The sequence below is a fragment of the Epinephelus lanceolatus genome, chromosome 21 (assembly GCF_041903045.1).
Source record: "Epinephelus lanceolatus isolate andai-2023 chromosome 21, ASM4190304v1, whole genome shotgun sequence".
NCBI classification, from domain to species: domain Eukaryota; kingdom Metazoa; phylum Chordata; class Actinopteri; order Perciformes; family Serranidae; genus Epinephelus; species Epinephelus lanceolatus.
In genome coordinates, this window is record NC_135754.1 from 39,046,051 (window position 1) to 39,067,480 (window position 21,430).

General features: G+C 42.6%; 1 protein-coding gene across 2 annotated transcripts in view; it reads left to right on the forward strand.

Annotated features, from left to right (window-relative positions):
* The first annotated feature begins 491 nt into the window (after positions 1-491).
* Positions 492-21,430, forward strand: part of LOC117247048 (PH and SEC7 domain-containing protein 1-like) — a 124,856-nt gene continuing 103,917 nt past the window's right edge. The window contains exon 1 of one of the 2 annotated variants that reach the window (XM_033611168.2): positions 492-802. The gene's annotated coding sequence lies outside the window, so the exon portion shown is untranslated. Of the gene's footprint in view, positions 803-16,709; positions 16,855-21,430 lie in introns of those variants that run through there. The other variant, XM_033611169.2, reaches the window with a different exon arrangement.

The following is a 21,430-nucleotide window of genomic DNA, read 5'->3' on the forward strand; positions in this document are numbered from 1 at the left end:
GGGAACGATATCTGTCGGCTGTGATTGGTTTGCAATGTGACTTCTGTCTGACTGTTGAGCGTGGACACTTCCTGTGTCTGTCCTTTCACATTAAGGTTTTGATTTATTTTGACAAGGCGCAGCTCCTAAAAGAATTTCACGATTTTGTTTGTCTTGCCGACTAACAACTAACGTTTGGTCGACTATCAGGGTGCATGTCTTTCTTTATACATATATAGGCCCTATAGATAGATAGATAGATAGATAGATAGATAGATAGATAGATATCGGTTTATCATTTGGGCAAATAATCGGCATGTTGGCCGATTCCTATATTTCACTTAAAGACGATATCGGCCGATACTGATGAGTAAATGTCGCCTACTTTACTTTGAGCCAGTGAAACAGACCAACTTGAATCTGCAAGTAATGAAGTGGTGTTGATGAAGAGGAGGCAGAGACTGGGCATGCCCAGCCCGGTGGGGAGGGAGGGAGAGAGGGAGGGAGAGGAGGCTGGATGGGAGAAGACGAAGACAGAGAGTGGAAGAGTTGAGATGTGTGAGAGCTGAGGCGGACACTAAAACACCGAGGATCTGTCCGTTTTCTCCGCATCACGTCTGTTCCCACCTGACGTGAAACAGACCGCCCTCTTCCTCCCTAATTTCATCCCTTCACACGACACACACTCACACACACTCACACACACACACGGATCTGGAGAGAGCGGATAAATGTGGACCGCAGTGTCTCATTTGCAGCATCTCATCATCAGTGGGAGACAGACGCTGCTGCTGCTGCTCCAGAGATAACATCACAGTATCTGGTGAGTAGACACCTCTCTGCATCATCCATCCATCCATCCATCCATCCATCCATCCATTCTTCCTTCCTTCGTCCTACTGAAGGAATGACTGGCGTGTTTTCAGCTCGATGCGTTTCTGCCGCTGCCTCGGATGCATGCAGTATAAGTGCATAAGTTGAGCCACGTACTGTTGGAGCGAGTGCACTGCATCAGTGACACAGGCAGCCGGACCTGTAGGACGCAGAGCCGCCGGAGAGAAAGGTCACACACCTCCCGACACACCGCTGTCAGTGACGCATCTGTGCGTGCCGCTCACACTCAGCCCGCAGAGCCTCGCTAAGTTTCGCCCTTGGCAGGAAAAGTTGGCTCTGGAGTGTTTTATCTGTAAGGTGAGTGTGTACGTGAGAGGACTGTAGATAAGTTAGTCTGCACCTGAGCACAGGAGACACACAGGTGAATGCAGAGCTGCTCCTCGAGGCCTGACGGAGGTGATGTTGAGGATCCATTTGACCTTATAGGCTGAAATGTGACATCTCATGTTGGCTGACAGCAGAACATAGAGACATGTCACTGCAGCGGGTTCATTCAGCCAGGCTAAATCATAGACTTATTATATTATAGACAAATAAGATCTGAAGCTGAAACTGTTAGTGGATTCATTGATTTGTGGATCAACAGAAAATTAATCTGCAGTCATTTTGATATTCCATTAATTATTATAGGCAGTTTTGAAGCCCAAATTACTGGGACAGCACAAACACACACTTTTCATCCATTAATAGACCTTTTTACATAAATCAAATCTCAAGATGAAACTATTAGTGCATTCATTGATTTGTGGATCAACAGAAAATTAATCTGCAGTCATTTTGATATTCAATTTGGCCTAATTATTTTGGGCAACTTTAAGCCAAACGTTGCAAAATCTTCCATTTAATATTAAAATTTTCTAGACTTTTCATGAATAAAATCTGAAGCTGAAACTATTATTTGATTAATTGATTTGTGGATTACAGAACATTGATTTGCAATCATTTGGATATTTGATTTTTGATTTGAGCAGCTTCAGACAGACTCTTCTGGTCACCACTGACTGTGTGATACTTGAGTGTGTTTGTATTGTCGTGTCTCTTTTGTTGCACTCATGCCGACTATCTCCAACTGCCCTCAGGAACATTAAAGTTTTCCCTTACCTTACCTTACCTTACCCTTTCCATCTATAAATAGACTTTTTACATAAATTAGATCTAAAGATGAAACTATTGGTCGATTAATTGATTTGTGGATCAACAGAAATTAATCTGATTCACAGATTTTACATAATTTAAATCTAAAAATGAAATAATCAGAATCAGAATGAGATTTGTAACCAGGTTTTCACTTACAAAGAATACATTAAACATGAATTAAACATTTTAAGAGGAAATAAAAACAAGGCAAAGTACTGCAACACTCGAAAACATAAATATAGAACAGAAAAGTTACAAAATTATGACAAAGATATAAAACTGTAAACTAAAACTGTTTCAGAATAAAGCTCTACAGTTTTGTGCAGGATGTGCAAAAGTTCACAGTAGAGTAAATCTAGAGTAGTCGAGAAATAGATTTGTCAATCGATAGAAAATTCTAGTGATCAACTATTCATTCATCAGCTGGTTCCAGCGTCACAAATGCTGATATATTCTGGTTATTCTTCTCTTCTATGATTATAACATCGGTCAAATGCAATCTGCATTTTCACCGTTTGCTGACATTTTACAGACTAAACAATCGAATGAGAAAACAATCAGTAGATTAATCAATGATTCTTGTAATCGATTGTTGCAGCAGCGTTGTTTGCTCCTGAGATACAGTTGCATATTTGACAGGATCAGATCTGGCTGTGTGCTAACACATTCTCCTGATGATAAATGACACTGCAGGCAAAGTGTCTTCTCTGCAGCTCAGAGAGGACAGAGCTGCAGGACACCAGAGCAGACCCTGTCAAATGTCCCCCACACACACATATATGAGCCCATTCCCAGCCGGCCGCCGAGGGCAGCTGGAAGCATTTTGTCTTCATTTGTTGCAGTTTATGAATCCCCCATCTGGGGCTCAGTCTAGACTCAGGCTGCCCGGACGGTGGGGGTAGAAAAAAGACTCCATTCTTCTCACCTTTCCTGGAGAGAAGTAAAACACACACAGAAACACACATCTACTCCATCACGTTTGCAGGGCTGTTTGTCTGAGTGTCTCTGTGGAGTCAGCTGCACTCACACTGTTTGTGTTTGTTACACTGCAGATGGAAAACTTGATGTTGCTTTAACTCTGTGATGCTGAGATGATCAGGTATTGTTTCACTTCACTGGCTGGTTGATCACAAATCGTTAAATGTGTTCAGAGTGAGACGAGAGTGAAAAAGTTGAAGGTCAAAGACAAACCAACAACATGTTTGTCAGTCCCTCGATACTCTCTGACTTTCCTGCCCCGTCTGGCTCCTGCTGAAGACGTAAATCTTTAAAACAGGTCACAAATATTGATTTATATCTTTAAAGAAGGCTCAGTAACTCCTGAGACACCTGGTCACTGTGGTTTGTAGCAAACATTACTCAAACAGGAGGAAACAGTGTATTTATTGGGGACTATTTTCAGCTGCGGATGGACACACATTTGTTGATCCAGTAAGTATTAACAGCAGCAGGGTGTGTACTGCCTTTTTGTTGCACTATTTTCTTAAGATTCTTCTAAAAATCAGTAGCAATGATGTAATCTAGAGGAGCTCAGTACGTGTAAACAGATCTTTAACATTAATGTTTCTAATGTTTGTGTAGCTCTATCTGGTGGTGCAGTTTTCAGGGCTCATTGCTCTCAGTTTTCACGCAGTTGTTGAACAATATGTGAACAATATCTCCTGACACTTTATTAACTCCATAAACGGAGCTTGTTTATGGAGTTTTGTACCTGACTGAGCGTAACAGCAAAAAAAGTTAGCCCCACAAGCTAGTTAGCTAGCAAACACAATACAAACACACATACAAGTTATACATATATCATATATATAAATACAAGTCAAGTTATTGAGCTGTGTTCGCAAACCTAGGCAGTTAAAAACGTAACACGTGTTACAGTTGAGCCGCTGGTCCTGTCCGTTCTTTGGCATCTCTTACAGACCATAATATGCATGCATGACATGTGAAAACTATGCCCACTGTTGGAGAACAATCACACGCAGACAGCCGTGTGGATTTTAGCTCCACATCATATAAATACAACTTCATACTGAAAAATAGTCTATCCCTCGGACTTAATTTTGATTTTGTGCTAAACTGGTTTTCCAGTTTCCTGCAGAGTGGACGAATCCTGTTGATGTTTCTCAGATATGTTCACTACTATTCTCGCCCCATGCCAACGTGATGACATCATGATGACATTATGATGACATTTCTGTAGCAAAAGAAAACTTACATGTAACAACTGCAGCACGTTATATTTAAAGGCAGATTTATACATGTGCGTCAGCTCTACGCAGAGTCAACGCCATGGCCTAAGCACATGAACTACACCATTGTGAGCATTTTTACTTGAGCTGTGGTGTGTCTGTGTCACTCTGCAGTTACACCTCCAAAACACTAGTTAGCAATGTGGTTTCTGTGAAGTGCTGTAAAGTTAAGTTGATTCAAAACAGACATTAAACACACATTAAACATACATTAAACACACATTAAACACACATTAAACATGGCTTAATAGAGACAGTGTCAAACACAAATCAGCTTCACTATAACTCGCAGCATTCACAGACAAACACTTGTCTTTATCTGGACACATTTTCCCCACAAATACAACATACTAACATTATTAGCACAAGCCTATGGCATTTTACATTGTATAAATTAGCATAGCTGCTAGCAGACTTTTCCTCTTCTCATATGAAACCAGGGACAACAGCAACATTTAACAAAGGTAACGTTACAAAATTCAGCTCCATTACAACTCACAAGGTTCACTGACAAAACAACTGTCTTATACTAAACACGTTTTACAAACAAATACAACATGCTAACGTTATTAGCACAAGCCTATGGCATTTTACATTGTATAAATTAGCCTAGCCAGGTTTACAGAGACAGGAGGTCTGCGTCGCTGTGACGTGTAGTTACATTTCTGTGGAGGTGCACATCAGGCTACAGTGAAGGGTATGGCGTACAGCGTCAATTCAGCGCAGAAGTATAAATCCTGGTTAAGGCCATTCCCGCCTGTATCGGGAAAAAGTCACAACTCTCAGGATTGGGATTTGATCTGTTCGGTACGAAAACATTTAAAGGGACCAGAACAGCCATAAGATTAATTCATTTTATCCCTGTTCAATTTACCTTGGCTTCATGCGCCACTGAGCAACTCTCATTGGAATAAATCTGGTGCTGCCTTCAACACTTTATCCCGTTCTGTTTATACATCTACAGGGGAAATCATTTGGACCCAAAAGACAACATGCAGAGATGCATAAGCTAATGATGTTTTGTTGCATAGCAACCACCTATTTCCTTCTAAGAACAGTGCTTTATGAGCATGCCAATAAAATCAGTTTCAGGTTGAATGTATCTGTAACGGCCGTCTGTGATCACGGCCTCTTAGCTGAGGTATATTCACACAACACCACAGTCTGTTTTGAGCTGTGGCTTAAATAAATCACAGTGTGTGTGTGTTCATGGTAATAAAGGAAAATGTCGCCCAGTTCAACAGTGTGGCTCATTGATGTGTTTTTAATAGTGTTTTGATGGACGGTGGAGCTGTGTGGCTCAGAGGAAGAGGAGATATCAGCATCATTGTTGGTTGTTTTCACATGAAATTTATGGACAATGATAAAGAAAGAGTGAGTCAGCAGGCCTCTCCTTTAGGTGGAGGATAAAAGGTTGTGTTGTTGGCAGCAGGACACACACAGATGCCTTGATGGCCGGTGTGTGAGAGCTGTGATAACAAAGTGGTTAGCACTAACAATGTTTTGGTTCCCATCAGTTCTTATTGGAAGATTGAGATGGTCAGGCCTTGTTCCGCTCCCGTGTTTTTAATGGTGCTGAGAAAACAGCATTAGTGACCAGAGCGGTCTTGAATTACTGTTTCTGTCTCCTTCCCACGTCTGTTTTTATTTCTTCCTACACTTTCTCACTCTTTGCTCCCTCTCACTATAGCCTGTGCTCGCTGCCTCTGGTTTCTGTTGCCTTTGGTGTAAAAGAACCGGCAGATACAACTGTAAAGTCAGTGTGGCTGCAATAAGCTGGATTTTCTGCTCATAATAATATCCAGGGCTGAAGGCCAAGAATATGTTTCGGAGGTGTGGTAGTGGGAGTATTTAGGAGGTGAGAGTGCTGGCAATGAAAAAGGCCTTTTAGCATTTGGATAGGAGTGAGCTTGTGTGATGATGGCGAGCATTAGCATTTTACAATCCTGCTGTGTGTTGGTATAATGAGCGGTCGTCTGCTGCTAGATGCTCCAATCTGTGAGGCTTTTTCTGTATGTTGGCTGCGGTGCAGATGGAGCGCTTTGCAGTGGCCTGGATCCTGTGTGATTAATGAAACGCAAATCTGTTGTAGAGGCGCTTTCTCCTCGTTACATGCTGAAACGCCTTCTCGTTTTGTCATGCCGGTCACTCAGAAATGTTGCAGCATGTGTACGGGGATATACAGGCTTCAGTCTTGGCTGTTTGGTAACATTTTGATGCCAGTAATTGATTTTCCCGACGCTTGATAGCCCACAGTGCCCTGCTAAGTGTCCAGCAGCAAGTGATATCACAGCTTATCTGGTTCCAAGGAGTTTAATGGAGGAGTAGAGTTACATAAATCACCAGCTCTGTAATGCACCTTTTAATATTTTTGATTTGGGTAGAAATCTGTTGCTTTGAAGGAAAAGTCTTAAAGGAATAGTTCACCTTTAAACAGTATGAGCTGGACACAGTACTCACCTCCTGAAGCTCTACATGGTCCTTGATAAAGTTAGGCATTAAGGAGAGAGAAGCTGCCAAAAATACTCTGACAAACGCCAGATGAGAGACAGCAAAAACACCTGAAAAACCCTCTGTGTCTTGTATCCGTTTGTGGGCTCATGGAAATCCAAACACTACTCGTGCTTGGAAGTGATGACCTGGCAATAAGTAAACACACACAGGTGTGCACAACAAAATCCTGGATGCGTGAAGCACAGCTGAAAGACAATGTAACATGTGGTTAATGTTTAAGCAACAACACTACTTGGTCAGGGTTACAGAAAAGAAATGGCTTGGTTTAAAATCAGTACATTTCTCACGTATGACATCAGTGTGCAACAACATATAAATTGCCTAACGTTGTGTAGCGTGAGGGCTGGATGTGTGGTGGTTGGGTCATTCTTATTGAGAGTACACAGCAGGGTGGAGATGGATACTGTCTCAGAGGCCGTTTACACGTACACGGTGATTTTGATAAACGGAGACATCTTCCTTCGTTTGTGCCCTTCGTTTACACGCAAACGGAGATTTCTCCTCTGAAAACGAGTCTTTCTAAAAAATCCGGCCAGAGTGGAGATTTTGGAAAACTCCGGTTGCGCGTTTGCATGTAAACGGAGATAAATGGAGTTATAGGCAGTCGACGTCACAGTATGCGCCGGAATTTGCGCCTGTGTCAAAAGTGCGACCTATGTTGCTATGGTGACAATGGATACATGGAAGGCTTGAGCTTCTCGTTACACTGCCACCTACAGGTTTGGCATGCTCTTGTGTATATATACACGGGTAAGTGTAAACGAAGATCTTTTTGAAAACGGAGACGGTGAAATGTCCGTTTATGAAAATAGCCGGCAACGTGTAAACGGCCTCTCAGGCAGCTGCACAACAGCCACATTTCCAGGTTACACTTCCTTGTTATGGGTCACATGTCTCTTAAATAACCAATGACAGAAGGAGTTAGACAGAGGTCAATGTGTGTGAGAATTACTGCGGCAGATCCAGCAAATTATTTAACTGTTCTTGATAATGCTGCTGGGAATATTGTAAATACTAACTGTGAACATAAATATTTAAATACTTCACTGTACACACACTGGAAATGCATTTTTAGTAAATAACTAAAACTCATATTTAACTTAACTTGTAAACCTTACAGTTGCATTAGAATAACATCGCCTTTGGTTTCAAACAGTACACGGACTGCATCCTCTTCGGTCAAAGTCATGTTTTGTTTGACTCATCCATTTCTCCTCTCTTCCACCGTGCGCAAACTTTCTCGCTCTTTATACCATGTCAGTTGTTCTCAGCGTTAAGTACTGCAGCGTACAGGTTTACGTTAGCGTTAGCTGAAAGTCTGGTGTGTTTCATGAAGGAGTTGAAGGGTGCCTCTGTCGTCGATACGACACACCAAGGGTGCGTGACATGCAGCTGTATTTGATGCCCTGAGAATGAGACCAGGCTGGTAGATTTTGGAAAGTTGAAACGCAGGACCCACCGTAACAATGTTGTTAGGTTGAACTGACAGCGATCCACAACCTCACAGGTAAAAAAAAAACAAACTTGAATGCAGCTAGCGTGGTTAGCCAAATAAAAAAATCCTAAGATGAAATAAATCATGGAGTCATAAAATCATGACATCATAGAATTGTAAAACTTTAAATCATAAAATAAAGTAAGATTTTAAAAGAGTTGCAGCAGCGTGAAGTGTAAAGGGTCATTCTCACTGCCGCGATGCGGAAATGCGGGACGGATTTGCAGAATATTCGCGCAGTGCTTTTCCGCGTTTAAACCATACACACAGGCGTGCTACGGACGCAGTGTGGAATTTTGTGTTGTTGTGTTCCAATTCCGCGCAGTGTGAACAGGTGTGGATGAACGTGGACGAGAGTAGCAGCAGCAGCGAGCTAGCAAGCTAACGTTTAACAAGCATTCAACTTTCTTTAGCACTTACCACTCTCACCGCAGCCACCAAGCTGGACAATGGACTGCCAGATGTTGTCCTGTAATTCATTGTTCATAAAATCATCCCATCTTTTATCAAAAAGGACAGGGTGCTATTATCAATCTTTCTCTCACACTGTCCTGCCTGGCTGGATTTCGGACTCTCCTGGGTCTGTGCGATGCCAGCAAATTCCGCAGGGGTCAGAGTCTGGGTAGAAACTTTTTTCACTGCACGAAAGTTCCGTCGCGGTGTGCAAACTTCCATAACAACCCATGAAATCAGCTTTTATATTTTTTCCGCGAGAATAATCCGCATCAATATTCGCCCTCAGTGAAAATGGACTTTAAAAATGAGGAAAGCCAGAGCTTGTTATAGGCTGAAGTGAACAGATACGTTTTTAGCTTTCTTTTAAAAATATTTAGCGAGCAGCTTCTCTGACATCTACAGGTCGTGTGTTCCACAGCTTTGAGGTGTCACTGACAAACACTGCATCCTCGATCTTCTTCAATAAACCAGCAGCAGATGATCGCACTGTTCTTGGAGGCAAATAGTTACCAAGGGAGTTAGCGATGTAGCTCGGTCCAAACCCGTGTAGGGCTTTGTATACAAGGAGGAGGAGCTTAATTCTAAACGTAACAGGAAGTCAGTGCAGAGCAGCTCAGACTGGCCTGATGTGCTCTCTCGTCTTGGTTCTGGTTCATAGCTGAGCTTCAGAGTTTTGAACAAGCTTAAGTCTCTCAGTAAAAAGTCCGTTACAGTCGTCAAGTCGGCTTTAAATAGAGGCATCCATCAGATTGAATTTAAATTAAATTAAAATTGTTAATTAGTGGTTCAACCAGTAATCATTTATTCTATATGAACGTCAGAAAGTGCCTATCATTCCCAAAACCTGTAAGGCTCTCAAATGTTTGTGCAACCAACAGTCTAAAACCCAAAGATACTGAACTTAGAATAGTCTCAAACAGGAATTTGAGAAGCTAAAACCAGAAACAGTTTCTTCATTAATGACTGAAACAGTTGATTGGTTATCAATATTGTTATTGGCTCTCTGTAGCTTCACCTGATCATTTTACCACCAGTCAAAATGGCTTCAGTGTATTTCTGACCAGACATAAGTGGAGACAGACGGTTGTGAGTGAAGGCCAGACTGGGAGAAAGAGGAGATCCTATCTTCATCCTCCACTTGTCACACCGAGGAGTTTATTTTTAAAACCCCGTCGATCAATGAGTGCCATTGTTTGTCTCTGCAGGACTCTCAAGTTCACCCACAAAGGTCGGCGCTGACCGACAGAGGAGGTAATCAACATAATCTTTTAATTTGATTGTCCTTAACGTTATTTGTCTGAAATAGAACAGCGGTCAGGATGTTGTTGTGTTTCACGCCGGCTGCTGAAAGCCTCCCTGCTTTGAAAAAAACTCTCATCTGCCTCGGGAGTGCTGACACTGCTGTTTGGTAAAAGCTGGCTTGGTGGTGCTTGGTGCAGACTGCAGAGATGTGCTGATCGCTGCCTGTCATCTTCACCTGTTTCATCTCATACACTCACACACACACACACACACACACACACACACACACGGAAACTGTTGACTTTAGTGCTTTGTTGAGCCAGACCGTGAGTGATGAATCCCCTGTCAGAGGTATGTCATTGTCAGACATCTCCAAACTCTTCAAGGTATTAATATAAGTAAACATAAGCTGCTTTAGCTGTGAGCCTGCCTGATCCATTCTCTGTCTTCTTAGAGGACCTGACTAATTTCCGACTCTGAACCCATTTAAAAACTTCTCAGCTCCCTGAAACTTTGATTTGAGGGTCTGTTGTGTTTCTGAAGGCTGTTTCGGATGAGAGGAGGAGGAGACAGTTATAGTTGTGAGGTCCATAGTTTATCACAGGGTGTAAATCTGAGGGGGACCTGATATCTCATGGTCAGTCACCCTGATGTTAGACAGCACAGAGATAGATGCACAGATAAACAGGGACTGATTGATATTGATATTGAATTTCACAAAGTCGGACCAAGGCACCCAGATAATAGCCTTTTTTAAACAGGAGTTGTGCAAATTTGCAGGAAAGCCCAATCAGTGTTTTTTCAGCATTGGCAGTATAAAAACAAAATCGGGGAGTGCAGCAAAATGCCGCCTACCTACTTTTGTTTATACAGAATGTGCCTTTTTCGGGGCAATGGGGGGTGTGAGCAAGTAACAAAACGTGTAGCTCAGCGTGTGACGTAAACAGTGAGGTGGGAGGGAAGCCGCGGCTGGTCAGTCCTTCGGCGATTCTCTCGTAAGTCGGCCCGTTCTTCACCGTCCCCGTCATCTGACGGTTAATGGCCTCTTCGTTTGCGAGGACAAGGAGGGCGCACAATTCCTTGTCTCCTCAGTTGCTCATCTTTACAGTGTCTGTCAGGTTTGTGTTTCCCTCTTGCTACTAGCTGCTCGCTAATTCCTGCTATCAGCTGTTTCCTGTTTATCCACCACCAGTGGGTCATCATCAACAGCTCCTCCTGTTGCAGAAGGCCGCCCCGGTCTGTTTAAACTAAAAGGGTTCCACCAATATGTCTACCCTACGAGGTGGAAAATTGGGCACCTCAGATCAACTCGCCAATCCGGCTCTGTGTGTCTAAACGCTCACAGCTTGCCGGCAAAACGGCCCAACATTCGCTGAAAATCTGGCAGTGTAAAAGGGGCTACTGTGACTGGGAGTTGAATTCCTCCTGCATGTATACAGTCAATCAGACCCAAACTGGCCGAGGTGCTCTGAGCATGCTCCACAGTTTCCGCCCCGGGCTTCGACCCGGAAGTCGAACAGCATTAAATGCGTAACAGAAGAAGAAGCCGGTCACAACATGAAGAATCTATATCTAGAGCAGTGACTTTTTGGACGTACGAGGAGATTTTAAAATATATTGACGGGAAGAAAACACAAAATGGCAACCTGTTGAAAAAAAAATGGTAGAACAGCTGGACGACGCTCGATTGTTTGGTCTGTGACGTAATAGGTCAACAGGAAAAAGGTCCAATACTAACAAGCTGAAAGGGGGCATATCTCCACCTATCGTAGAGGAGTCGCACATACTTGGCTCAATAAATGGATTCCCCTCCCGTGCTTGTATACTGGGACAAGGACAGTAGGCCAGTTAGATGTCCTCGTCCAGCTGTGACTGCAGCTCCACTCAAGTGTGTATGTAAACACACTGACCGACTATCTATTGATTAAGGATGTTAGTTTTGGTTCATTTTGCTTGCAATAGCCTGACGTTAGCTAACTAATTAGCTCATTAGCCGCAGCTAGAAAAATCTGCCAGTGACACTTATAATTTGTCCTTTTGTTTAATTCTGTCTCATATCAAGGACACATTTGAAAATGGCTTTTTATAAACTGCAACATAATGTAGAAAATCCATGTGAACAGCTTTTATGGCAACACAATAGATCCTTCATCCAAAATAAACAAGATCTAATAGAAGGACGTTCTGATTTATTCTTGAAAGTTTGTCGGACATGACAGTGTGTAACATGATGTCTCCTCAGATAGATATTTATAGTTCTTTCCTTGTACCTGTTAATAGTGGAGGTGGTGACCTTCAGCCACGTCACAGTAAACAGGGAAACATTTTACATTTTACTGTCTGCAGAATCTCAGAGGGGATGTGGAGCTCAAAATGTCTTCATTGTAGCTATGTTTAGTAAGTTAAGACAATAGTAGAGGTGTATTTCTTCACCCAGCGCCATGACTTCTGCTTGGATTTGCTCATAAACACAACATTGTGTGTATAACACGTCAGTAAATCAGGGGTTGGAGGAAGTTTTATAGAGTGTGGATGTGAGGTCAAACGCAGCCTTGGTTCATATGTAGAGGAAATGGAAAACTTTTTTCTTCCTCCCATACTTCTCTTTAATATTTCAGTGGAGTGAGAGTGAGCTGCTCCTTTTTCTGACGTGTTCAGACTCTGAGAGGTTTCTGATAAAATCACAGCTCACATATGTCGCTCTTTTTTATTTTCTGTCTCCCATAAAGAAAAACCTTTTTACTGAATATCTGTCATATAAAATAATCATCAAATATATTTAGTCCAGCAGCGTTAGGAGGAACTCTGATGTTACGCCATATGTTCTATTGAATTATTTAAAACCTGACACAAAACATCATGAAGCAAAAAAACAGTGACATAACTGTATGTAGCCTGCTAAGTATAGACATTACAGAACATGGACAAAAGTTTGTGGACAGTTGCCGAACCATTAAAAAAAAAGCAGCCCCAGACTAAAAGTACACAAAGTACTAATAGTGTAAGTGTCCATTTACTTTTGGCCACATAGTGTAGTTCAGATTTAGTTTTAAACGGTGAAGTCTTTAGTTGTGTTGTTCCGTTTTTAATTAAACAGTTTATTTGTTGGACAACGTCCAGATAATGCACGATTGTCTTTGGCTTCAGTGCAGCCAAAGCACCACAAGAGAATTAATGAAGAAAGACACTGAAACATGTCATCTGCAAACAACCTACCTGCAGGGCGTCAAATACTGATGTTTTGTCACAGCACTTGGCATGTGATAACAGTTAGGGTTGCAACAGTATGAGATTTTCACAGTATGATAATCATCTCAGAAAATATCATGGTATCATGGTATTAAAGAATTTATCTTATCATCGGTAAGAATGACCCTGAAGGAACAAAAACAGAAGAGTCATTGTTGGTCGAACAAACGTTTTATTTCTATAATTGAAACTTGAAAAATATATCCAATATTGTATATGTGTGGGAGTGGCCTATTGGAATCCATTTTGTTTGAGGCCATGCAGCAAGGTGAGTGTGCTTGCTGATCCTGTAAGTCCAGTTAGCTCCTTTAACTTTAGCTTATATTGTAGTTATGCTATGTAGTGTGTGAAATAGAGTGTGGTGAATGTGCTAGTAAAGGTAGTGTCAGCATTGCTTCTGCCTGGAGCTCGCATGTATGGAGCCTGGGTTTGGTTGAAGGTGGCAGTGCTGTTTGGGCTGAGATCACTGTCCAGCCTCCTGGAGGTGTCATTGTTGTGAGGGCTCGTCCTGGGGAGGTAGACTGTACAGCCTAACCTGGCGGGGGAGTGTGATAGCCTAACAAGGCTTCCTTCCCTGGGTCTACCTCCTCTGTGGTAGTATAGGTAAGGTAAAGGAGGTTGTTGGGTTAGTGTGGGGAGCAGTGAGACCTGGCATTAGGGGAGTGTCTCTGGGATGCCAGAGATCACTGTCTAGCCTCCTGGAGGTGTCGTGGGACTAACTAGACGAAACACCGGTCCTTTTTTTTTTTTTTTTTTTTTTTAGAGCACAAACTTATTGTGTTTATTTGAATTATAAGCAAATGTACATGGTATGTTAACTGTCAACTTATATATCACGGTATACCTTGATATCGGTGTAACGCCACAACCCTAATATCAATGCCAAAGGCAGCCTTTGGCATGTTTATATAATTTTTAATGTTAATGCAATCAATCAACAAAATAAAAAAAGTGCACAATATGAATAGCTTAAACGAATCTGGACTTTCATCCAGGAGTCCACTGTTCATGTCCTGCATTAAACCAAAAGTCACTGTTGTTTGTAATGTTTTTGTAATTGTGTAACGTTACATAATTTAGTTGTCGCACAATGGCTGCGGTTACATGATGGCTTCTCATTCAGAATGAAATAAATCTGAATGAATGAGAAATATGAGAAATATTCATTCTGAATGAGGGTTTACACGGGAGATCAGTTCAATCGCCTTTTAATCGCCTGTATTCGGGTCTGCGCAAGGTTTGGGGCAGGGAAGGTTTCTGATTGGATAGGGGGCGGGGCGGATGTTACGTGTTTACATTTACTGAAAGAAAACGGTGTAGTCCTCACTCCGGATAACAAGATGCTTGACGACGCCGTTCTTAGTGCCTTTTTCGGGATTGTTTTGCTTATATTCTTGAAGCAGCAGTACGACAACAACCTTGTTCTGCTAATGCTTCGTCTGTTGAGGAGGAGAAGGGAGGTAGAAGGTCGAAGAAGGGAGATAGAAGACCGTGCTGTGGAGAATGGAAACCAGTGAGTGCAACGAGTCCGACTGCTCTATCTCAGCCCGTTGCTATGCGCGCTATATACGTCATGGCGCCAGCAGGGCAAGGAAACGAGCATGTGCAGAAAGACAGGAATGAACTTAAAGAGGAATGAGTGTATACAAGTGCGAGAAATTCTTTCATTGGGAATTAGAAACGGAATATTCCAGCCCCTTACATTGGATTGAATTTTCAATCGCATATGTGACATATGTACGAATTGTTACTTTTCTTGTAACCCAAAACAGTATTGTTTTTGTGGTTTTGTTGCCTAAACCTAATCACGTCACGAAGAGACACTTAAGGGTGCCGTGTGCATCGCCATCAGACGGCGAAGGGTCTGACAAAGTGTCAGTATCAACGATCTGGGAATAAGAATGGACTGCAACCAAGAAGCAACATCCAAGGCTGAAAAATTACGCCAGTGCGGTAGTGTCACAGTCTGTGGTGGCAACAAAATGAGTTTTAAATATATGGATACAGATGTACAGGAAAAAAGAGAATTATAGTTCTACCATGTGGCAGTTATAAAGAAACTAAAACCAGATTTTGTACGACTCATTATGGTCAGTAATCTCAAGAAGCTTGACAAACGAGAAAATTAAAATGTAAATCTAAAAAGATCAATAGAAAGATGTTATGCTTTATCTATTGACTTGCCTTTGTATTTCCAAGACACTTGAGCCACCCAAAGTAAATGTAAATTGTGATTTTCAGTCTCTATATTTTCTGTTATTCTCTTCAACACAGAAAAAGCAACTGTGAAGAGTATGTGAAATATATTTAGATAAAATACATTACATGGACATCACATTTTAGGTTTACTTGACCTTATACTTCATTCTCATCAACTCTGACCAGTCGTCCTTGTTTGTGGACACGTTTTTGTGCCATCTAGTGGTGGTAGGAGCACACTACACTGATCCATATTAAAAACAAGATGGCAGCCATCTCTGCCGAGTCAGTCTGCAGCCGACTCCGACACAAAAGTGGACAAAACATTATCACATTTTAATATTGAAACTTTTTTTATTCATGATTAAAACTTTTTATAGTTTGACACACATGTGACCAGTTTTAGCAACAGTCACAAGCTGAGACGCTGATGAGGAAGTGCTCGTTTGAGGACATTGTGACCTAATTATCATTCACATGTTTAGTTTTTTATACTTATCGATGTCCTACTGATCCCAAATAGTTCGGAGAAATTAAAAATGTATACCAAACAAAAGTCGGGGTTTCAGGAAGATATATCGATATAAGACTAGATACCGTCTTTAATTTTTGACATCGTTATATTGTAAGTGTCTTTTCCTGGTTTTAAAAGTTGCGTTATAGTAAAGTGTTGAAATATTCTGGACACACGAGACTGTTTCAGCTGGTTTATTATTGCATTTAACTACTTAGTCACTACATCCACATTACTGATCATTATTTATCAATGATAAATATTTTGTGAACGCAGCATTAGTCAACCCTACAATACTGTCACAGTATTGATATCGATGTATTTGGTTTAAAAAAGGTGAATCTATTGCATGAAAAATTCCTTTAACGATGTTTATGTGCAAATGTTTTGTCGGGGGTGTTTATTTTTATCTTGTCTTCTCTGACTGAAGTGTTTGGGAGGAGGGGTTCACACATGCTTGAGACGTTGTCGCCTTGCAGATCATCAGACCACATATCCAGTTTTCATACATCTGCCTCTCTCATTTTGAGCTGTATCCCACATGGAGAGGGGGGGGGGTCCAGTTTGTGCCTTTAAACACTTCACATCCAGCGCGTCCCCTCAGTGCAGCACCTCCCCGTGCCCGCACTAACTACTCCACACTGACTCAGCACGTATGTGAGAGGCAGAGGGGAAGGGAAGGGGGCAGGGCTGGGTGATGTGAGCCTGCTAATTGGCTGAGTGTGAGCGTCGCTGCCGGGGAGGGAGGGATGGTGGCTGTGCTGGTCGGACAGGTCTGCACTGCTCTGCTGGAGAGAAGGAAGGAAGGACGGCAGGAGGGAAGATGGGAGGGAAGGAAGAAGGAACAGCAGAGAGGATGAGACAAGATAAACCATGTGGGAGGTGTAAATCCTGTAAAGGGTGAAGCGGCAGTGAGAGGAGGAGAGGTGAGTGTGAGATTGAAGATATTGTGTGTCTGTAGTAGAAATGTAGCTGTTAGTGTCTCTGGTTTACTGCCGCCAGCTCGGGGTCGATCAGGATAAACAACCAGTGAGGTGGCCGACAGCTTTGCACCACCGTGCACATGATACAGATGTGCATGTCATGCTGTGAGACTTATGGACCTGATGACTAATGGGCATATAAAGTGGGGCTCGGCAGTGTATTGTGTGTTTGCGTGGGTGAGAGTGTGAAGGCATGAATGAGGGAACATGTGTGAAATGAGGGACTGCATATTTTTGTATAACTGAGCCTGTGAGCATGTCAATACACGCAGTAATGTCACTAGTGTTTGAGACGCAACGCTTGTGATCAACAATGTCACTCATACCAACACTGAGCAGCTGTACGCTCCCAGAGCAGAGAGAAAGTGATGATCTGATCTGTGCTGCAAACCAATAACTCTAACCAAACTGTCAGAACTACAGAGTCATTATTGGTTCTGTTTGCACATTTTAGAAGTTTGTAATGCACGACAGAGGAGCACAATTTATTGCTTTGATTTCATATGTGATTTTGCATTTATTTGCAATATAATATAAACTGATGTCAATGTACCCTCTGTGTTTTGTAGAAAAGTCTGAAATCAGTTGACATGTCTCCGTCAAAACTTTAAGGAACATATAAAATAGTTTGAAGCTTCTTTCACATCATCGACTTTGGAATTCTAAACATTTGATTATTTAAACAACACAATCTCATTCCCAATTTGTCGAATAGCGACACTTGGTCAGTGACCCTACACATCAAAATATGATGTGTAGGGTTCCCTCCAGCATCAGTTTTGGATGTTCAGTGACAGTGTGTCAATGAACACTCGTTACATGCATTGTCTTAATAAATTCCTTAGGTGTAGGCAACCAACGCACATGATTAGGCCAAGAACTTGGGTCTGCAACAGAGGGTGCACGACCACTATGTGTATCTCACGAAGTGACTGCAGGGGGGCTGTTAAAGTATTGTTTTTTTCCCAGAAATAAAAACATATCTCAAAATTCACATCAACATAAAGCCATGGATGTATAAAGAGACCTGGATACAGCACTACAGGCAGGACCCCATTCATTCCTTTGAAAGCAGCTCAGTGGCACATGAAGCCAAAGAAGTCCCCCCATGATCAGCGCTCTGCATCATTTGGCCCAGAGCAAAGCACGAGCAGCCAACTTCTGCTGGCCAGGCGGCTGACCTCCAGTTTAGCACTCTGCTAAATTCAGCAGGGATAAAATAATTCAATCTCGCGGCTCTTTTAAGGGTCGTACACATGCCGCGTTTTTTTGCGCCTTCAGATTTGTTGTTTTCAATGTCGAAGTGTGACAGGCGCGCTCAAACACCAGAGTGACATCTTCGTGGTGTGCATGCATTCCCAAGCGCCCATTTTTCAGGGCACGATGACTGTGCTTTGAGATAAACGGAGTTCAACTTTTGGACCGCAGCAGCATGCACTGCATGTCATGTGACAAGGACAACCAGTCACAGCCGACAGATATATTTCCCTTTTTCCATAAATATCAGTCTGTGGTAAATATGGAGAAGAAGTCGATCATGTTAGTGCAGGGCTACCCAGAGCTTTACATCTGTCCCACAGATGATAGGCCTACACACTTATGAACAGCTCCTGGAAGAAGATCAGCTCTGCTCTCAGGATTTCAGGTAAACAGGCTATGGTGCTGTGCTTGTTGAAGTTGCTTAGCAACCTCTTGAAACCACCGCGCTCTTGAAAGCTGGCACAGACAAGGGCACAAAGTAGGGTTTTCCAGGTGGTTAAAGACGTGGCATGTGTACGGCCCCTTAGACTTTCAAAAGGTTATTGGACTGGATGGATTATATCCTTATAGTGGAACCAGTCATCTTGCAGGGTGTGTGAAGCTAAGAAAAAAAAGTATAGCTGTCTCTTTCCCGATGTAAGTGCGTAAAACCAACATTACCAACGATAAATCGGCCTTTTCTTATTAAAACCCCCACTAGATTTACAGTGCACAACATTAATGATAAGCTAACTGTTACTAAAGAATCCTTGTGCAATCTTGTGAGCTAGCTAAAGCTAAATCACTGTGCGGCACTTATCCATAATGATGAGGTGAACTAGTCAGCTAACAGGTACGTACTACTGAAACATGTTGTGTTTTATTATTTCAACTGTACGAACATTCCTGTGAGACACTGTGGATTTTTTTGCAACTTTTCAAGCAAGAGACTCGGACAGACTGTCCACCTCAGAAACCACCAGCTAAAGTGCAGAGTGTGAAGCTAACACACTTAGCCATGCTGCAACTGCTGCTGACTTAGCAGCTACTATAGACTGTAGAAATAATGGACATAGTTCCTGTGACGGCCAAAAAGATGGCTGGCGAGTCATAGCTCTGGAGATCGGCTTTTCTGGTGAGAAATTAGCTTTAATCAGGAGCTCTCTGCACATGATTTGAAGCTAACGCAGAGGTGGAAGTAGTAGCCTACAGAGATTTCAGTAAAAGTAGTAAAAACTTTGCGTGGTCGTCTGTTGACGAGCTGCAGCACGACTCGTCCAGCGTGTGCTTGGGGTAGCACTTGACACGCGTCACATGACACGCCATGCGGCGGCAGCACTGGTGTGTTTTCAAGTTTCGTCTCTAAGCTCCTCTTTGAATCATGCACATGATTACTGTAGAGATGAGTGCAACCAGCAACAAGATGAGCACCAGCAGAGAAAGTCTAATAACATAAACACCATATTTTTTCACTTCAAATATTCCAAAACCAACTAAAAATAGGCTCCATGGAAAAAGGGTGACACTGTTCAGTAGTTGGAGTGGTACTGTGTGTTATCTGGACACATTGTGCAGAGTTAACGCAGGTTTTGATGCTGCATGACATGTGAGCTTTGTGCTTGTAAATCCGAGCTCTGTTCGGGCGGGCCTGCAGGGTAGTGAGCGGAGGAGTTGTACAGGCAGCAAGGTCACGGCCAATGTGGTGTCTCTCCCCTTCTTCTCTCCACCAATAAGCCTCTCTGCGTCGCTCCTCTCACACACTTTCTGTGGCGCTGCATGAGTCAGAGGACCCATCTCTTTTGTCTGAATGTGTCTTTGAAGGCAGCAGCAGCAAAAAAGAAAGCCGGTGAGAGAGAGAGAGAGCCTCGCATCAAACGTAAACAAAGTCATCTCTCCACAAACGGCTCCAACATACGTCCCTTTAGTTTCAGCTCGTCCTGTTCAGTCGCTGCTCTGCTAATTATGATTCAGTGGAAGTTCATGGAGTATTTTAGATGTGACAGTGAACCCTCTGCCATTTCTTGGGAATCCGCATGTGTAGGCAGCTGAGCCAAATACAGTATGATGTAACCTTATATGTGGAGAAATCAATAGTGGTGAGTGGATGATTAGGGGTCTGATGTTGCCTTGTGGACGTCCCTCAGCACCCATTAGTCTAATACAAACCCTCTGAGCCCCCCCCCCCCCCGGGCTTTAATGTGTTACTACCTAAAACTGCACAATCTGTCATGTTGCTGAAGTCATAGCTGCTGGTGCACCACCGTGCCAGCAACAAGCAAGCTGAGAGCTAATATTAGCATGAGCCCCCACCAGCACCACCTGCACCCGGCGTATCCAGGGAGCTAATATTAGAGCCACACATGCTGCCTGGGGTTTAATTACCTGTGTGATTTGACTCGTAAATGCCTGACCACAGACCCGATGGAGTTTGTCCATGTGAGTGCGTGTGTGTGTGTGTGTGTGTGTGTGTGTGTGTGTGTGTGTGTCCTTGTGTTGGTATTGTGACCCAGGAGGACAAAAGGGGATGAGTCATCGATATCAAGCAGCTGTGGCTCTTTTTTTTGTGGTTATGGAGGTGTGTCAGGTGGAGCTGCTCCAGCCTGTCAACATTGTGCATCTAGTCCTTCAGTTACAGATCTCACATGTTAGCTCTGTGTTGTAAATGCTAAGCTAAGCTAACAGGCTGCTGGCTGTAGCCTCTGATTTGTTTTACATACAGTGATGTGAATATTGTTTTGAGACAGACTTAAGAAATGTGAACTTTTCCTTTTAAAGGAGCAGCAATGTGTAGAAGTTATAGGATTCAGTGGTACCTGAGGCCTGCAGTTTGCAACCATCTGAAGCTTCTGTGTGCCAAGCGTGAACTCCTGATCAGGATTCCTTCAGTGTTCATTCCTCAAGAGGTTTTTACAAAGGGCTGTAGTCAACCAAAGAAAATCTTGGTCGACTAAAGTCGTAAATAATCTTCAACTAATTCATTAGCAGTGGGAAAAAAAAATCTGCACGCTATTTTTACTTGTGCGGTGGTGTGTCTGTGTCACTCTGCAGTTACACCTCCAGAACACTAGTCGACTGTGTTAAGTGCTGTAAAGTTTAGTTCACATCATCACATCAAACACACATTCAAAACACACATTAAACAGACATTAAACATGGATTAATAGAGTGTGCCAGGGCTGACGTCAAAACCCGGAAGTTTAGCATCGCGCTGGTTCCCGAAGAGAAAGTGAATGTGATTTTTGCATTGCGTTTTGGATTATGTCAGAAAATAAGCTCAAAC